This window comes from Prosopis cineraria, unplaced genomic scaffold (assembly GCF_029017545.1).
Source record: "Prosopis cineraria cultivar Desert tree isolate PC_DT_omini unplaced genomic scaffold, ASM2901754v1 PC1264, whole genome shotgun sequence".
NCBI classification, from domain to species: domain Eukaryota; kingdom Viridiplantae; phylum Streptophyta; class Magnoliopsida; order Fabales; family Fabaceae; genus Prosopis; species Prosopis cineraria.
This window is the reverse complement of record NW_026556589.1, coordinates 9016-20369: the sequence shown is the minus strand read 5'-3', so window position 1 is coordinate 20369 and position 11354 is coordinate 9016. Positions and strand designations below refer to the sequence as shown.

Here is an 11354-nt window from a genome sequence, read left to right as displayed (position 1 = left end):
AGGAGGGTGATAGAAGAGAACCTTTTCTTTGCTAAGGCTTCATCTTTTCGGCTTTTTGGAGGCATTTTAAGCTAACACCTTAGGGTAAGCCTCCTATTGATTCTCCTTCCTCTTTATATGAATTTGTAGTAAGTCTGGGTAGGATTGGGTTTTTTTAATGTAATGACCCGAAAAAATAATAATAATAAATACTAATAATAAAATAAAATTAATTAATTAAATTATTAAAAGGTGTTTAAAGTTTATTTTTATTTTTATTACTTTTAGAGCAAATGCATCAAGGGGAAATTGAGGCTTAGTGGACTTTATGTAAATTACATTATTGATGGGTCTTAAATTTGAATTTTCATGGGGCCAAGAGTGGGATTTTATCTTTTAGCTTTAACTTAAGGGAAATTACGAAAATGCCCTTCTGTTCAATTAAATAAATAAAGGGAGAAAGAAATGAGGAGCAGAGCACGTTTTTTTTCTCTCATTTGGGATCAGATTCAAGAACCATCGAGAGAGAGAGAGAGAGAGAGAGAGTCAGAGATCAGCTGAATTGAGGATCACTTCGTCGTCTCTGTCTTCTTCCTCCTCCTTCGTCGTCTTCAACGTCGCCGGTGGTGTGTGCGTTGCTGCCGTCCGCCCAGCCTGTGGTAGCTTCTTTCTCCTCTGTTTCTCGTTATCGAGCTCTCGTCCTTTCTTCTCCATTCTGTCCTATCGAAGGTGGTAAGCATGTTAAACGCTGGGCTGTTGTTGGAGATCCGACAAAGTTGCTGCTGTTCTGGGGATCGTGGAAGCTACCGATCTCTTCTCCTCCTCATTTACGTGCCATCGTTCGAGTTCTTTTTCTGTTCAGTATGCTAATTCTTCTTCCTTATTGCTCTGTTCATCCCTTTGAGACCTTGCTTCCTTGCTTTGTCACGTTGAGTGAGGTGAGATGCTTTAATCCTTCTTATGATTTTGCTGTGGCTGTGATATTCCTTGCCCTGTTCTGCCGTGAGAGTAGTGGAGGGGGGAATTTATTTAATTTATTAATTTATTAAATAATTTATTTATTTTTCTTTCTTTTAGTTAAGATCGATTTGAGGGAATGGAATTTAGGAAGCTGATTATTTATATATTTATGTTAAAGAAGTTGTTGAGAAGATAAAATCAAAGAGGAAGAAGTTGGTTTGAGTTGAAGTATGAAGGCACAAAAGGTGCTTGACAAAACGATTGTTAGGAGGAGTTTGCTTAATTTTGTATTTTTCTAAAAGTTCATTAATCCTTGTGAAAAACATGTTTAGTTTAGGTGTTATTGATTCGTGAATTTAATTTGTAGGTTGCAAATTAAAAGAATTTGATTATAAATTCATATGTAACTAGTTAAACTCCTGAGGATAGTATGGTTATGGATAAATTGTTGGATAAAGGCTGGAAGATTAGGAAAAATCTTAATTGCATGGTTGGAATAATGCACCTAAAGTGTTTGATGCAAAGATTTAGAGAAAATTTTATCTCAAGTAAATAGGTTGGTATGGCTAAAGTATTATAGAGGAAATTAATGACATGAATGATAATGCTTTGACATTGTTAATCGTAAATTTAATTGGGTTTTATCATAGGAGTTTGTGTAGGAAGTTATTAATATCTTATCTGAGCTTTAGATTATTGGGGGTAATAAAGTTAGAAATTTATAAAGTATATTATCGCTTTAAAAAGGCATACTTAGATGCTTGAAAAAAAAAAGGTTGGGACAAGATAATTAAAAGTTACACGTTTTATCAAATGGGTTGGAATGCTGCACATTAGATGTTTAGTAAAAAGCCTAAGAAGAAACCTTTATGTGTAATTTTGTTACTGAAACTTAAAGTTTTATTAATAATTCTGGTTGAGTGAATTCTCACAAAGAAAGACTTGTTGGGTCAAAAGTAAAGTGCATTAAGATCTTATTATTTATTATAGGGTGATTGTGAGACGGGTAGCTCGATTGGAGTTTTAAGAAGTGAGTTTTGAACTTTGAAAGCACTACAGGTAAGTGGATAGCGTCCCAACTGATATTTCATTAAAATCTCTTTTATTCAAATATTATATTTTTATGCAAATTCTTTTTACGACAACAATGTGATTATGAGATATTTTATTGACTAAATTATATTATTTCGTGAAATTATTTCATCAGAATTAATCATTTTAGTTAATCAGTAAATGCAAGTTTGAATTCTAAATGTGGGATTTCAATTTGGAAATTATTGAATTGTTACGGAAAAATGATTCATGCGAGTTCGACATTGAAAAGGAAAATTTGATGGAATGGTGATCAATTTCTCGCATGTTTGAAAATGGTTTTAAAAAAAAAAAGGGACTTTATACGGAACACTGGTTGCTAACGGCAGTTTCGTTAGCCCTTGGCGCGCCATGGTACACCTAGCTAGCAGGGTGTTTATAGGAGGTGCTAGCCCCGTGCGATGGCCAACGCACGTGGAACGGAGGGATGGTTATTCGTGAGCATAGTACTCACGTTTGTTTCGTGGCTTCAAGTCGCGTTTGGTTAGAATACCCTCGTGGACTGTGTGTCCACGTCTGTTTCGTGGCTTCGGCTGCGTTTGGTTATTTACCCTCGTGGATTGTGTGTCCACGTTTGTATTCGTGGCATAAGCCGCGTTCGGTTATTTATCTTCGTGGACTGTGTGTCCACGTTTGTTTACTGTTCTAATAAGTCCCTAAAAATTTGTGAATTTGACTATTTGGTGATTTTATATTTCACTGGTTTTTATCTAGTAAATTATTTATAACCATTTATTTCATTTATGTGCTTTCTGAAAATCAAGTGATAAAAATATTTGTTATGATATTTCGATGGTTTAAGATTTTATTTAAAATTTTATAGAGTTATTTTATTTTGAAGTTTATTAAATTTTTATGGAAATTGTTGTCTATTTAACTTACATGATTATTTCAAACTTTTCTCTTTATTCATGTTAAATTATTTATTGTTGGGACGTTATTCACTGGAAAATTATTTTGGTCTCAGATAGCATAACTGACGCTGTACATCTTGCTTACTAATGATGGTTGTTTGCGGAACAGAATGAAGGTTGGTTCTATAAATATGTTTTATTGATGTAAACATGAAATTTATGTATTATGTCATGAAATATATGATTAGATGCTCCACATAACTTATAAATTAGAGTCCTTAGTTTATTATACATTTTTCTGCTGACTGGAAAGAGCTGAGCTCCTAATTGATACAATGTTTAAGGAAATTTTTTTTTTGTGATACAGAATTTAGGAGATCTTATTCACAGAGGAGGTTTTGTCAAAATTTTTACAAAATGTTGAACTAATTATTATAATGATTATTATAAATAAAATTAAAAAGGTCAGTGTAAAGTTGAGTACATTTTAGTCAAATGAAATAAAACTTGAATTTGTGGCTTACAGGATGTGTGATGTTGTTCACATCCTGTGCCAGTCACACCCTATTTTTGGGGGCGTGACAGTTTGGTATCAGAGCCTAGGTTTCTTATGGTTATGTGGAGCAAGGACTTTTCAGTGATGTCTCAATTATCATTATGAACCCGGGCATAATTATAATTGAGGCATCATTGAAGGCCTTATAGAAGATCTTTGAATGTCGTTTTGTTCCCTATTGTTGACTTCTCTTAATATTGTCTTGTATCTTTAGCCTAACATTTTCTTTGTCCTTTGGCATAGTGAGAAATGTTTTTTTTATGTTGAATATCAAGTAGAAGTATTTAAAGCTAGAGAGTTTCTTATAAAGCATGAACTGACCCTAGTGCTATGACTTTATTTTTGCTAGGCTTAACAATTTTTGTGTGGTTATCTTAAAGAGAAAGTATAATCAAGGTCATTAGTGTCATAGGGGCATAACCGAAATGGTAAAATTCTGAGACTCTTAATAGAGGCTTGTTCTCAAACTGCAGAAGGATCCCTCTTCTATTTTAATGAAAAAAAATAATATAAATATATATTTATATTCTAGTTATTATAAGAGGAATGAAAGGAATTTAAGTTCTGTTCTATGATTATAAATTAATATGCTAATAATTGGAGCTTAGAAACTTTTGTGACTCTATACAAATGGTTAAAGGTTATTTATTGATTTGTATTTTGAGAACCATAAATTAGTTTATAATTGAGATTTTGGGTTGCATACCAAATGTCTGATGAAATAAATGAGAGATGAATTTATAGTCTATTGAGATAACCTAGTGTGATAAAGGTATCATTGCATACCTTATAAAATAATAGTTAACTATTTTCCATGATGAAGTTAGGGAAATTAAAGAATTTGCTTAAGGACATATAGATATAGGCTGGAAAGTGTTAATGAAAGATCATGAAGATTGTTGATTTAATTTCGGTCATGAATCGCATTAAGAAAAGGAGAAGGAGAAGAAGAAGAAAGAAGTCATTGTGTTTAATGAAGATGATAATTATTTTGATTTGAAAGTGTTATTGGAATGATAAGTGTAGGATGGGAAATGGTATACGGTTTAAATATAGTATATATATATAAAGAATTGTTGAAGAGCCTTAATAATAAATTACTTGCTCTTTAACAAGGGAAGAAGGTATGAGTGATATGAAAATGGAGAGAACTTTAATATATCAAGACAGGATATTGGATGGGTGAATATTTGTTGGTAATTAATTGAGCCATCATTAGATGGATGAGGGATTTATGAGTGAAACCCCAAGTGATCATGAGAAATTTGAATTAATGTTAAAAAAAAAAAAGAAGAAGGTAGGGGCTAATTTGGTTAGTGTGAATTATATATGATTAAGTGTTTGTTAATGCCATTCAAGTAATTATTTTGAGTTATAATGTAATCTTAAACAGGGAACTAGATTTAATGATATGGGCATATTTAGAAATTTGTTATGATAAAAAAAAAATATATTTCAAGAGAAAGTCCAAGTATCTTAGCCTTCAAAAAAAAAAAATAGAACTAAATTACTAGTAAACATATGTTGCACTTAAGGGCCTAAATATTGAGTTTGGAGTATAAGATATTTAGAAGTTTCGTTCATCCAGATATGGTAATTTTCAGAGCTTTATAGAATATTTTATAAATTTTTGAACTTAGTTTGAAAAACTATCATGGAATACCTCTGCAGCTTTTGCATCAAATCTAGTATTTTTATTTTCTAGACTAAATGAACTCCATTGACTTTGAACTTTTAACAAATGATAGGGAATTGAAATGATGTCTAGTAGTGAGTGGTGGAAATAGAGCAACTGAGTAAAAATCATAAAAGATATGTGAGTAAGAGCAAGAGTTGTAATGTTTTTGAAATTAAATGAACACGATGTGTAGGTTATTGTATGCTGAGTTCATGATGGAATATAGTGATGGGTTTTAGATGTATTTAAGAAGTTTAGAACACCAATATTATTTATGCTAGATATCAAAACTTACTTGAAGAGTAGTATCTGCATGCAGGTTATTGATAGTGATGGAAAGTATAGTGATTTTTAAATTTTCTATTAATTGAAGGGAGTATTTAAATGTAGTAGTAGTACGTATGTCTTAAGTGGGGGATGTGCTAAAGGAGAAAGTTTGACCTATTGAAGGGATGATGTGAGGAATGGTATGGTAATGAATTTTTTATATACATGGCTATGGTAAAAAAAAAAAAAAACCGTGCAAGAGGCCAAAATTAGGTTATGTCGGAAGCCATAAAGCTTCTATATTCAGTGGGTGGTTTATCATAGAAAGTAGTATCAAAATGATCCCTCGAAGCCATTTAGACTAGGCAGTCGGTACAACAATTGGTTTCTCTGTAGACATGATCAAAGGAGATTTCCTAATTTCACATAGAGTTAAAGAGGGTGGCTTTGCTCAAAGTTAGTTTCAATAAGGGAAAGAGCCTCCATAGAATTAGACCAAACATTTACTTTGATAATCTTAGCATTCCAGCATATATTTAAGTCCTTCTAAAATTCTTATAAGCTTGGCCGTAGTGGCGGATTGATAACCAAGATTCTTAGTAAATCCTCTAATCTAGTTCCCCTGGTTGTCTCTGATAAGTCCTTCACAAGAAGCTGCTCCATTATGTTTGACTAAACCATGAACGTCAAGTTTAAACTATCCAATTTTTTTTTTTTGTGTGGATACCATTTAGCTTCATATCTGGAGTCGGTTCTATTTAAAGAATCAACTTTAGCTTGGAGCTTCATGTCTAATTCATGTTACTTGGATTGTACACAAGTTAAAGAAGTATCCTAGAAATTGGTTTAATTGCATCAATAATTAAAAGAGTGTGTAGAGTTGTATGGAGTTCCATTATCTTAGTTATGAATCTAGAAGTGTAAACCTTTCAAGAAGTTTTGGGTGAAGAATAATTGAAATTTTAGACCTCATACTCATCTATTATATTTATGGTTGTTGGTGGAAGTTGAAACTACTTTGGATTTTAGGAGTTGTAAAAAAAAAAATGAAATGAAAAATGAAAATGAAAAAATAAAATTTGTTACAAGACTACTATTATAAAGGTAGAGGAAATTGAATCAAGGTTGCTAATAGCTCAAACTGGTAGAAATTTTATGCTAGTAATCGTTGTCAATAATTACGATTTATAGTCGGGGACAAGTATTTCTTAAGGTGTCTTCTATGAAAGGTTTAATGAAATTCAAGGAAGAAAGCAAGTTGAGTTTAATATATATTGCTATGTTTGAAATCTTAAGATGAGCTGGTGATATATATATATATATATATATATCAAGCATTCATTTAAAGTTTTAGATGTTGAGGCTTTTGAAAATATTTGTGTGATTCTTCTCATGTGATTAAGACTCAAGGAATTTAGACAAACTTAGATTTAACATATAAAGAGGTTCTTATTATTATTTTATATATAAATAAGTATATGCATTCATTGTGGAATTGAAATGAAATTCGGAGGACCGAATTTCTAAAGGGGGGAAGAATGTAATGACCCGAAAAAAATAATAATAATAAATACTAATAATAAAATAAAATTAATTAATTAAATTATTAAAAGGTGTTTAAAGTTTATTTTTATTTTTATTACTTTTAGAGCAAATGCATCAAGGGGAAATTGAGGCTTAGTGGACTTTATGTAAATTACATTATTGATGGGTCTTAAATTTGAATTTTCATGGGGCCAAGAGTGGGATTTTATCTTTTAGCTTTAACTTAAGGGAAATTACGAAAATGCCCTTCTGTTCAATTAAATAAATAAAGGGAGAAAGAAATGAGGAGCAGAGCACGTTTTTTTTCTCTCATTTGGGATCAGATTCAAGAACCATCGAGAGAGAGAGAGAGAGAGAGAGAGAGTCAGAGATCAGCTGAATTGAGGATCACTTCGTCGTCTCTGTCTTCTTCCTCCTCCTTCGTCGTCTTCAACGTCGCCGGTGGTGTGTGCGTTGCTGCCGTCCGCCCAGCCTGTGGTAGCTTCTTTCTCCTCTGTTTCTCGTTATCGAGCTCTCGTCCTTTCTTCTCCATTCTGTCCTATCGAAGGTGGTAAGCATGTTAAACGCTGGGCTGTTGTTGGAGATCCGACAAAGTTGCTGCTGTTCTGGGGATCGTGGAAGCTACCGATCTCTTCTCCTCCTCATTTACGTGCCATCGTTCGAGTTCTTTTTCTGTTCAGTATGCTAATTCTTCTTCCTTATTGCTCTGTTCATCCCTTTGAGACCTTGCTTCCTTGCTTTGTCACGTTGAGTGAGGTGAGATGCTTTAATCCTTCTTATGATTTTGCTGTGGCTGTGATATTCCTTGCCCTGTTCTGCCGTGAGAGTAGTGGAGGGGGGGAATTTATTTAATTTATTAATTTATTAAATAATTTATTTATTTTTCTTTCTTTTAGTTAAGATCGATTTGAGGGAATGGAATTTAGGAAGCTGATTATTTATATATTTATGTTAAAGAAGTTGTTGAGAAGATAAAATCAAAGAGGAAGAAGTTGGTTTGAGTTGAAGTATGAAGGCACAAAAGGTGCTTGACAAAACGATTGTTAGGAGGAGTTTGCTTAATTTTGTATTTTTCTAAAAGTTCATTAATCCTTGTGAAAAACATGTTTAGTTTAGGTGTTATTGATTTATGAATTTAACTTGTAGGTTGCAAATTAAAAGAATTTGATTATAAATTCATATGTAACTAGTTAAACTCCTGAGGATAGTATGGTTATGGATAAATTGTTGGATAAAGGCTGGAAGATTAGGAAAAATCTTAATTGCATGGTTGGAATAATGCACCTAAAGTGTTTGATGCAAAGATTTAGAGAAAATTTTATCTCAAGTAAATAGGTTGGTATGGCTAAAGTATTATAGAGGAAATTAATGACATGAATGATAATGCTTTGACATTGTTAATCGTAAATTTAATTGGGTTTTATCATAGGAGTTTGTGTAGGAAGTTATTAATATCTTATCTGAGCTTTAGATTATTGGGGGTAATAAAGTTAGAAATTTATAAAGTATATTATCGCTTTAAAAAGGCATACTTAGATGCTTGAAAAAAAAAAAGGTTGGGACAAGATAATTAAAAGTTACACGTTTTATCAAATGGGTTGGAATGCTGCACATTAGATGTTTAGTAAAAAGCCTAAGAAGAAACCTTTATGTGTAATTTTGTTACTGAAACTTAAAGTTTTATTAATAATTCTGGTTGAGTGAATTCTCACAAAGAAAGACTTGTTGGGTCAAAAGTAAAGTGCATTAAGATCTTATTATTTATTATAGGGTGATTGTGAGACGGGTAGCTCGATTGGAGTTTTAAGAAGTGAGTTTTGAACTTTGAAAGCACTACAGGTAAGTGGATAGCGTCCCAACTGATATTTCATTAAAATCTCTTTTATTCAAATATTATATTTTTATGCAAATTCTTTTTACGACAACAATGTGATTATGAGATATTTTATTGACTAAATTATATTATTTCGTGAAATTATTTCATCAGAATTAATCATTTTAGTTAATCAGTAAATGCAAGTTTGAATTCTAAATGTGGGATTTCAATTTGGAAATTATTGAATTGTTACGGAAAAATGATTCATGCGAGTTCGACATTGAAAAGGAAAATTTGATGGAATGGTGATTAATTTCTCGCATGTTTGAAAATGGTTTTAAAAAAAAAAAGGGACTTTATACGGAACACTGGTTGCTAACGGCAGTTTCGTTAGCCCTTGGCGCGCCATGGTACACCTAGCTAGCAGGGTGTTTATAGGAGGTGCTAGCCCCGTGCGATGGCCAACGCACGTGGAACGGAGGGATGGTTATTCGTGAGCATAGTACTCACGTTTGTTTCGTGGCTTCAAGTCGCGTTTGGTTAGAATACCCTCGTGGACTGTGTGTCCACGTCTGTTTCGTGGCTTCGGCTGCGTTTGGTTATTTATCCTCGTGGATTGTGTGTCCACGTTTGTATTCGTGGCATAAGCCGCGTTCGGTTATTTATCTTCGTGGACTGTGTGTCCACGTTTGTTTACTGTTCTAATAAGTCCTTAAAAATTTGTGAATTTGACTATTTGGTGATTTTATATTTCACTGGTTTTTATCTAGTAAATTATTTATAACCATTTATTTCATTTATGTGCTTTCTGAAAATCAAGTGATAAAAACATTTGTTATGATATTTCGATGGTTTAAGATTTTATTTAAAAATTTTATAGAGTTATTTTATTTTGAAGTTTATTAAATTTTTATGGAAATTGTTGTCTATTTAACTTACATGATTATTTTAAACTTTTCTCTTTATTCATGTTAAATTATTTATTGTTGGGACGTTATTCACTGGAAAATTATTTTGGTCTCAGATAGCATAACTGACGCTGTACATCTTGCTTACTAATGATGGTTGTTTGCGGAACAGAATGGAGGTTGGTTCTATAAATATGTTTTATTGATGTAAACATGAAATTTATGTATTATGTCATGACATATATGATTAGATGCTCCACATAACTTATAAATTAGAGTCCTTAGTTTATTATACATTTTTTCTGCTGACTGGAAAGAGCTGAGCTCCTAATTGATACAATGTTTAAGGAAATTTTTTTTTTGTGATACAGAATTTAGGAGATCTTATTCACAGAGGAGGTTTTGTCAAAATTTTTACAAAATGTTGAACTAATTATTATAATGATTATTATAAATAAAATTAAAAAGGTCAGTGTAAAGTTGAGTACATTTTAGTCAAATGAAATAAAACTTGAATTTGTGGCTTACAGGATGTGTGATGTTGTTCACATCCTGTGCCAGTCACACCCTATTTTTGGGGGCGTGACATTTTTAGTCCTCTCTTATGTTAGAACCGAATCCATTATGTTCTTTGGGTCCATAGAGAGTTAAATTAAGCTTCTAAAACTAGGTTTGATGATCTTATAGTGATTTAGAATTTAAAGTTATGGTTTAGATGAACTCTAGACTTAAATTTGAGCATTGGGAAAATGTGGGTGAAAATTTAATGTTATCTAAGCTTATGAATGTTAAATAGGAATAATGAAATATATTAGGAGTGCCTAAATTTAGGCTAAAAGAGAGATTATTGGAGTGTTTAATCTATTGAACTAAGTGTTTTGATGATAACAAAACAAAGAGAAAGGTGTGTATTACTTGTGTAAAATGAATATCAAGATTCAAGCAACAAACCATCAAGAAAGGGAAATTTAAGTAAAATCATCATATGTTGTACTAAAAGACAAGGAAGGATGAAGAAAAAGGAAAATGAAGAAGTATCACATGCATGCTAAAGAGAATGAAGAATCAAGAGTAAGTATGAAGAATTCTAGATTGTAACAGCTTTATTTTTCTAGATAAATCTTATGAAAAACAAATTGAGAGCTATATACATGAATTAAAGTAAGAATGCAGCATGTGAAAAGTTATAGGCTTACAAGTGCTTAATGTTAATTTATTTGATTCAGGCTTGGACATAAGAATGTCTACCCTTGATTATCTTACAAGTGCTTAATGTTAATTTATTTGATTCAGGCTTGGACATAAGAATGTCTACCCTTGATTATCACGCATATGAATGCACCTTTGCTTCACAATGCATCATTCACGCTTGAATTGTAAGTGTCCCATGCGTGATTGACTATATTCTTATGCATATAGGATGTAGAGGATTTCATTCAAGCTTAGATCATAATTGAACATTGCTTGAATTAGAGAGTCAGAACACTACACCAAAATAGTGATTTTCTTACTGCATATTTCTATGAGAAAATACCCAAAATTCCATGAGAACATTATTTCTCACATAATTTCTCATGCCTAAAGGTCCGTCACTAAAATAGTCGAAGGAAAGAAAATATTTCACATGAACAAAACTGTGAGAACCATTTCTCACGCCATTATTTGTAGGAAGTTCTTATGGCCTTTGAAACCGTGAGAC

The 11354-nt window shown here is 32.1% G+C and overlaps 1 long non-coding RNA gene across 2 annotated transcripts; it reads left to right on the top strand.

Moving 5' to 3' along the window:
- Positions 1-291: 291 nt before the first annotated feature.
- Positions 292-10007, top strand: LOC129299702 (uncharacterized). 2 transcript variants are annotated; one of them, XR_008590619.1, is made up of 5 exons: positions 292-917; positions 1930-1998; positions 2999-3061; positions 8702-8770; positions 9772-10007. It is a non-coding gene; the product is annotated as an uncharacterized LOC129299702 (long non-coding RNA). The 2 variants fall into 2 exon arrangements; XR_008590620.1 differs by lacking the exon at positions 8702-8770 and having other exon boundaries at positions 294-917.
- Positions 10008-11354: the final 1347 nt, after the last annotated feature.